The sequence below is a fragment of the Canis lupus genome, chromosome 6 (genome assembly GCF_048164855.1).
Source record: "Canis lupus baileyi chromosome 6, mCanLup2.hap1, whole genome shotgun sequence".
Taxonomy (NCBI): domain Eukaryota; kingdom Metazoa; phylum Chordata; class Mammalia; order Carnivora; family Canidae; genus Canis; species Canis lupus.
This window is the reverse complement of record NC_132843.1, coordinates 57243985-57252669: the sequence shown is the minus strand read 5'-3', so window position 1 is coordinate 57252669 and position 8685 is coordinate 57243985. Positions and strand designations below refer to the sequence as shown.

At 44.9% G+C, this 8685-nt stretch overlaps 1 protein-coding gene across 1 annotated transcript in view; it reads left to right on the top strand.

Moving 5' to 3' along the window:
• Nucleotides 1–8648: 8648 nt before the first annotated feature.
• The window catches only part of KIAA0040 (KIAA0040 ortholog), a 37346-nt gene continuing 37309 nt past the window's right edge, over nt 8649–8685 (top strand). Inside the window, exon 1 of the mRNA XM_072830720.1 lies at nt 8649–8672. The gene's annotated coding sequence lies outside the window, so the exon portion shown is untranslated. The remainder of the gene's footprint in view (nt 8673–8685) is intronic.

Genomic DNA, 8685 nt, shown 5'->3' with positions numbered 1-8685 from the left:
AGATATAAATGCCAGTGAGACTGAGGCTCTAGGACCAGCCCCGAGTATGCCAGGGTTCTCCACAAAAAACAAACAAAAAACAAGCAAATAGTCACAGCGGCTCCAGATGAGTCAGAGGCATCCAACACAGCCTTGCTCTCAGCCATTAGGATCTTCGAAGAGAAAATGTCTCCCTGGGACACTGTCTAGAAACCAGGTGATAAGCTCCACATATGTGGTATAAACCACATGATCGGGCAGCCTGGGTGGCTCAGCAGTTAAGCGCCACCTTCATCCCAGGGCGTGATCCTGGAGATCCGGGATCGAGTCCCGCATCGGGCTCCCTGCATGGAGCCTGCTTCTCCCTCTGCCTGTGTCTCTGCCTCTCTCTCTCTCTCTCTACATCTGTCTCTCTCTGTCTGTGTGTGTGTGTGTCATAAATAAATAAATAAAAACTTTTTTAAAAAACCCCACATGATCTAAGTGGTTGAGCAAATGAAGATGTCTTCTAGCTGGAAGATAACTATTAATAACAGTTTTACATTATAAGAAGGGAGATAAGATGCATAGCAGGACAGTTGTCGCTCCAAAACCTCCAGCAAGCTAACAGAATGTGCCAGTACCTTTCATCAATATCCCAGATCTTCACTAAGAGTCTCTGTTCTAGACTAGATCACCTCTCAGGAGTTTGTTTTGTTCAGATCTCAAAAGAAATATGATCCAAACATACCTCCTCATGTACTGTTTCCTTGTCCCCTTTCTAATACTCCTTTTGGCCATTCAAAAGCCCTTTGAGGCAACAGGAATATCTACCCTTGGGACACACGTGGGAAGCCTGGGTTCATTTAGCAAAAGTAGAAAACAGCTCATCTGCAGGTGTCTTGAACTTTTCAAAGTTGTTTTATATCCATTACTGCACTTCAGTTGTAGGCAAACACGTTACACTCATTTTATAGATGGGAAAACCAAGCGGACAGGTAGTGACTTGCCCAAGGTCACCCAGGCTTCTTGCCTCTTAGCCCAGGGTCCTTTCCTCTGCCCACACCTCTCCTATGAGCAGATCATAAGTAAAGGGGAGGCTGCTCTGAGAGGGAAGTACATTCATGCAGATCATCTAAAAATCGAGAAACCCATTCTGTAGAGCAGGTGTCAGCTAAGGCAGGAAAGGCTCAAAAAAGAAAACAGATCACCAGATCCTCTGGCCCCTGAATAAGTTTTGCGATGTGAGCCCCTAGCACAGGACAGAATTCATTTGGCTGGTGACCAGCACACAGAGTCCTTCCCATTCCTGCCTGGGAGTTATGCTCATAACAACAGCAACAGCAGGAAAAGGGCTTCTTGAACATAAAAATAAACAAACTTGCTATTTTTAGCAGGGCTGCAGCTGTGAGAGCTTCATTATTTGCATTTTAGCTGCAGCATTCTGAGAGAGGAGAGGCAAGGGGAGAAGGGTAGGGGATGAGGACAACTGGGATCAGTCACGCTGGGAGCCAACTTTTCTGCTGCTGAGCCCAATCACATACAGGCCACAGAAACCAATGTCCAGCCTGGAAGTCTCTGGAGGCTGCAGATCTGGAAAAACTAGAGAGGGTCAACCAGGAAGCCAGCCCTTGATTGGGCTCTTTTCTGGCCATATATAGAAATAAATAATCTTTTACCCACATGGTTTTTAGAGCCACAGAAAACTGTTGCCTAGTGACTCCATCAGAGGAGTAGAAGCTCACTCGGAAGTAGAGACCTTTTACATCTCAACTCAGGCTCTTGGAACTTGAGTGAATCTCACAGGAATTCAGCTCCAGCATGTTCCAGGCTTAAACACTGTGTCCAGAATTCTTGATGAGCCTGTTGTAGTGTTTTCTCTGGCCCAGGCCTCACTGACAGCTGGCAGCATCAGGAACCTGACAAGGGACAAGCCAAATGCTGGAGGTTGGGAAAGGGAGAAGCTATGGTTCTTCTGTTCTGTTTCCCTGGAGCAGGACTGAGTGTTGTAAGAAGGCAGTACTCTCAGGCCACCACAGAGGAGAGCTATAAAGGTCCTTTTCTGACGATGAATGTCATAGCAGCTTTAGGAAAAGTGTACACCTGATCTGACTTCAGAAGAAAGTCTCCTTTGCGCATGGAATCCCTTTAGCCATGTCATACCTTGACCCCATGTCACCTTTAATCATGTTCTTTCACCCTCTTGTGTCCGTTTTCGTGCATGGTCCCAGCTATATTTTCTGCCCTTGGTGAGGAGATAGAATTGCAGACCCCAACGCAGTCCTGAGGAAGGAAAGCACCCAATGCTTCTTCAGGTTCTTATGAGGAGTAAGTTCACAAGGAAGGGCGCCATGCTCTTCCATGCTCAAGGAATGCCTCCACAGCTTCTCTGATATGGCCTTACAGCCAGGAGGGTTTATTCACTGGCTAATGTCTTCTTGAGAAGACTATAGAGTCCTGCTCCTACTGAGCTTGCAGCCCAGGATGGGGGACAAATAAACAGGTAATTTCATTACTGTGGGCAGGCTCTGTGGTGGGTCAGCACAGAGTCCCTTGGGAATACAAAGGCCTGTCTTCTTCCTCCACCTTAGAGAGTCAGGATGTTTTCAGAGAAGACAATGGATGAGCTGGGACTCAGGCAGGTAGAGATTGGGTAGGGGTAAGAATGTATCTTCAAAGGTTCCTCATCTAAGGGAAGCATTCACATAATATGGCAAGAGATAGAGCAAGGCTAAAATATATAAGAACTAACTCCAGCACCGCAAAGATCATTGATTTCTACTTCCAGTAATATTTATCTTGCTACTCAATAACAGTACTGAGGAAATCAATTGTTGTCCCATCGTAAGAAAGAGTATCATTATCTTTTTGAGCATGGATTTCCACAGCTAACAATGTAAGCCCTAGACTTGGGTTGAAAGAGATCATATGGACTAAATCTCCAGGACTCCAGGACTCTCCAGGACTAAACCTCTGCTTGAATTGCTCCAGTGATAAAGGGCTCTGCACTGATCAAGGCAACTAGTTATTTAATTAGTTAGGTAGTCAGTCTAAAGACTAGAACAGCCCATATCAAAATGTAACATTGATTATCACAGGTCACCAGGTTTATAGATGATATTTTGTTTTTCTCCTTCATACTTCTGAGTCTCTCTAGTTTTCTGCATTAGAGTGAGTGATTGAGAAAGGATCATCAAATAATTAATGTTATTTACAGAAAAGTCCTACCATTTATTCCTCTTCTACACCTTTGTTTATGTCAGGTTCAACCTAGAAACCTCTTGCTCTCTTTCCCCATCTTCAGATTCTTCTGCATCTCTCAAATTCTGGCCCTCCCAGCTCTACCAGGAACGTTTCCATAAATGCTCTAGCCCTTACTTCCCTTAAATCCAAGTGTTAAAACTTAGCACTTCGTTATAAGCAGTTTTGATATCTGCTAATCATTTCATGGGTCAGTTTCATAGTCGATTATAAATTCCTTAAAGGCCATATCATAGTGCCTATGTAGCATAATGCAGAGGTTACTGCAATTTCTCCATAAACAATCGCCTATGGCTGGCTGGCTGGCTGAAATTCCATTAAGTTGCATTTATTAGCTCAGTTGGGTAGAGCACAACTAATAAGTATTATATGTCATCGCTTCCTGCACTTCTCAAACTAGGCTTGCAGTGGGGGGGCACATCCCTAGAGGTATAGGAAAAGTGTGTCAAGCATATATGAGGCCACAAGATATTAACTAATGTCTTCCTAAAGCAACAATGTCCTACCCTTTAGGGATACTTTGGTCTAAAAGTTTGAAAAGCACTTTGTAACCTTTTCCAAGGCAGATATTTTGATTCTACTTGAGTTTATCAGTTTAGGCTTTGCTTCTAGATACTTTCAGATGACCAGTAAGTCTACATTCCACCAAGAAATGTTTCTGGAATGTATCATTCATCCTGCATACAACAACATAGACACCACTGGCCCAGAGCCAGAATACCTTGGTTCTTGTCCAATTATGCAACTATAGTGGGCAATGCATAGGAGCTGAATAAAATGTGTGGGGTTTTTTTTAAGATTTTATTTATTTATTTATGAGAGACACAGGAGAGAGAGAGGCAGAGACACAGGGAGAGAGAGAAGCAGGTTCCATGCAGGGAGCCTGATGTGGGACTCGATCCTCGGTCCCCAGGATCAGGCCCTGGGCCGAAGGTGGCGCTAAACTGCTGAGCCACCCGGACTGCCCATAAAATGTGTTTCTATTTGTTGGAATCTCTGCTTACCATTTACCTAATCTTTGGACATTTAAAAAAAAAAAAGTCTAAATCCCAGTATCCTCATCTATTAGGCTTGTATTACAGTATCTCATAGTGTTGTGAGAAATTTAAAGGCAATGTGCATGCACTGCTTCGCACACAGAAAACAGTTAAGTCGATGGTAGCTAAAATAGGGAGAGAAGGTGAGTATATTTCTGCAACTTAGTAAATGAAGGCTATCCCATTATTTTGTGTTTTTGCCAACCCTTCCTTTTACCTATTATGAAAGAGCCAGCCTAGGGAGAGGAAGTTTAGCAACATTGAGGTTCTGAGTCACTGAAGGAGTTAAGGAAGCAAACTTCAAAGGCACAGTTGCTTTATGGGCCCTCTAGGCAAGAGGAATAAACAATCTCAGCCTTCACAAAAACTTCTGCCAGGATGAATGTGCTGGGCAGGGCAGGCTGGGGTTTCCCAGACGTCTCACTGACAAAGTGGCAAGAAATGTTTTATCTCGTCCATGCAAACGCTATATGAAACCTGCACAATGGGCCCACTCAATAAATCGATACATAAACCTGTCCCCAAGAGAAGAGCAGAAGACAAGGGGAACTACAAAGACAGGCAAAATGAGAACTCTATGAGGCTCTCCTCTGGCCCTGAGACCCCTGCCAGAAAAATGGAATCCAGAGGCCTGTTGCTTACATTCAAACAAAGCCAATGCTGAATCCCAGCAAAGAGTGCTGAACGGTAGTGCAGGCCAGTTCACAACAGCCAGTCACTGTGAAAATAGCTTCCAAGACACAACTTGGGGGGGGGGGGTGGCAGCGGCGGGGGCTGTGCACCAGAACAGAAAATGGAAACGGATCCCCTTCATCCCCCAGAGGTATAAACAAAGGGCTTTCCAAGCCAGTGCTTGCCCCCCACCTCATCAGCCCCACTAATGGAAGGAGTAGGGCAAGGTGCTCTAGCTCTAGAATCTGCAGGAATGCTAAAGAAAGCACAAGGCACATGCAGCCCTGGGACATGTATGCATGGGGAGACATGTGGACTATCAAAGGAGACATCCAATAATTTCCTAAGCTTGCCCCCATGCCAAGATTTGGAGCTACAGCCATAAAAGTAACGTTTTTCCTGGCATCCCAGATGCAGCAATTGAAGGCGTTTTGGATGTTGCATTAAAAAGAGTTCTCAAGAAGAGTATATTGTCACTGCTCTTTTTAGAGGAGCTTTCATAATTAGAGTAATTTATGTCAGATTTCAACAGTGTAGAAGGGAAGGTCTGAACAGAAATCTAATCACAAGAGGTAAATATAATAACTGGTATGAAAACGGGCTCTCCAAATCTGTTTAGAAGTCCAAAGCCAAAATGAAAAAGCAATGCCTTTGAAAAGGGCTGTAAGGGAAGCTGGTGGGGAGCAGAGGAAATGCTTTCTTAGAATTGCTATAATTAAGCTGGAGAACTTGCTGGTTTTTAGATAACCTGCTAAAACTGAATGTGCACGAGACTAAAAATAAAAGACAGTATCTGCAGAAAATACTTGGCTAAGGTGAAAAGCACAAGGCTTTGCCGCCTTCATGAGGCAAAGGCCCCGGAGACTAGAGAAGTGGACAGGAAGCATTGGCACTGCCAACTGGCTCAAATCCAAGCTCTATGGGGCCAAGACTGCTGTCCACAAAGACCCCATATACACAGTGTAAGGCCTTGCCGGGTGCCCTGAACTCCCAGCCACGTGGAGTAGATCTTAGCTTCCTGAGGCTCTCCTTTATGGCTCTGCCATGCACTCGGATGTCCAAACACTTCTGGAATCCATTTATGTTGCCATCTTGTGCCCCCTTTGGGAGATAATCCATTCCGCAGATTCATTACGTGCTGTGTGGTATAGTATTTCCACTGACTTGTCTTGAACTTGCCTCTCCCACTGTTCCAAGATGCTGCTATATTTCAGGATCTGGTGAACAAGTCTGTGCTCATCTTATCCACAGCATTTAGAGGCGGATCATTCCCTCCTAACAGCCTGTGCCTTGCCAAAAGCCCTTCTGACTTTCGATGCTCTATTCCTCAGAGCATCCAGGCTGTGGTTCAGTGACTCTCTGGAGCCCTATTTATGCCTCTAGATCCTCACCCAAGTGCCACAGGTAAGAATACATGACAGCTTTAGGTGACAGTAAGGTAAGATTCTCAAGTTAATATTTTGCATACCTGAAGAATATGCCCATTTGGCCACAGCACTTTCCTGGGCGCAAATACATTATCTTCCACGTGGCTTCTAGACTCAGGACATTTGCAAACTGATGGGAAAGTGTCCTCAGGTAGCCCCAGGTGGTTCAATGCTGGCCAGTAGTGAAGGGCAACCTGGCTCAAACAGGGCATTGCCAAGAAAGAAAAGCAAGTCTAGTAAATCCCCACCTTCATAAAGGGCTCTGCTTATGGACTAAATACCCCATTGATTTTCATGACACTGAGAGGGGAGCCTTTTGTCCCCAACATACTGATGTGAAACCAGGTGCTAAAATTAGTAGGGGATGATCACTCAAATTTCCAGTCTCAGTTCACATATCTGCTTATTTTGGCTTCTTTTTTTTTTTTTTAATTAGATGTTAATGCTCTGTTTATCTCCATTTAGAGCCCACGAACCCCTTGACCACCTTCAAATACCTTTACTGAGAACATGAGAAATAATGAGGATTAAGCAAAATGTAATAGTACTGTGGTTGCCCGGAGCCACTTATGAGGTCATCAAAGTTAGGATTTAACTGCAATGAGAATAAAATAGTAGGTGGGTGTTCTAACCTGCTTTTTAGTAAGGGATGCATCATCCAGCCAAGATGAGAACATCTGGCCAGATGCCCACTCATTTTCTTGTGCTGTAATTGCATCTTCCTAGTAGTGTTAACCCCTCAACAGACCTTGCAACCTTGGCTACCAAGGATGAACCAATCCACCATCTTGCTCACCCATGAGTCACTGATTTCTGTGCCACAAAAGCCGTTGGTTTTCTTTCTTTCTTTCTTTCTTTCTTTCTTTCTTTCTTTCTTTCTTTCTTCTTTTCTTTCTTTCTTTTTTTTTTTAAGCTATTGGTTTTCCTTGCTTAACTGAGACATCACAGTGATACCACCTCATGGACAGGACTCTGATTTTCTTTCTACCATGTAAAACCATGTCCATGAAGCCCTCAGCTCAAGTCAGTGGTCTCCATTCCTCTGGTTTGGTTTCTTCCTGTTTCCTCTTAAAGGCAACCCTAAATAAATGTCTCTTAGGCCATAGCCATTCCACAGTGTTGCTCTAGATTTCGAGAAAAGTATTTTCTGCAGGCTCCCCTCACTAGGACTCATGGCAGACCTGAACATTACCCTTGTTCAAGCATGGAATTCCTTTCCAGAAGGTGATTTCCTCCTCCACTTAATGGTATAGTAGTAAAAGGAGGAACCGGGGATTCGGAAACACTGGAACTCAAATCTGGATTATTAGTTCTATGACTCTGAGGAAGTTGTTCACTTCTCTGAACCAGTTTCCTCATAAAACGGGGAGAATACTACATCTCATAAATGTGTTGTGATTCAATGATCTGTATAAAGCACATGGTGTGGTATCTTGGGTCCTTCCTTAAGATAGAAGGAAATATCCATTCCCAATCCTTTGGCTGGCATTCAAGGCCTCGCTGCCAGCCACCCTGCCATCCCTGCCTGGCTTCCTCAATGCCCTCTGAGTCTATTCTGGCTGACAGTTGCAGGCTCAAAGTATGATTACAGATGGAGCTTTCGACCAGCGTGGTAAATGTATCCACTGAGGGAAGCCCTTCAGTTTGGACACGTCCAAGCAACCTTGCAAGCCCAATCTTCCCATTTCTGCTGGGACTACTCGTTAGCCTACTTGCTTCTAGAACCTGCTTTCTCCCTTGTTGTTCAGATCCAAACTGAGTTTATCCCACCTGGACTTCTAGGAAAAGAGTCTCATCCAATCTCCCTCCATTGGAAGAAAAAAAAATTTTTTTTCTTTCCTTACATTCTTGGCATTTCTGACTGAAGAGCTGGGTTTTTCTCTTTGGCCTTTCAACTCCGGGCCATTTGGTTTCTCCCGCACTAACAGAAAGGGATCTCTTGTTTCTCAGTGGAAATAGTTGACTGCAACAGTCATTTTAATCCCCACACGCAGAGGAGGGTGAGCCCCGGCTCGGCACCTGACACCTGGCACCTGGTCCCTGGGCACCTGGCTATTGAGGTCAAAAAGGCAGCATCCCAGGCTGGAAAGGATTGCCCAGATGACTCTGAGGAGGCCCCTCCAGGGCTAAGTCCTGGCATCACACTCCCCTCCCCTCCTCTGCCCCCAGTCACCTTGGAGACACTGAACAAGCTCCCTGCCGTGGGTCATCAGAAGCTTCCTGTCTGGAGTCCTGCACCCAACACTGGCACAGGGCCCTTTCATTTTTCTAGAGTTCCAGGTGCCCGAAACCGGACCCACAGAAATCAGAATAAAAAGTGAGTGGAGGGC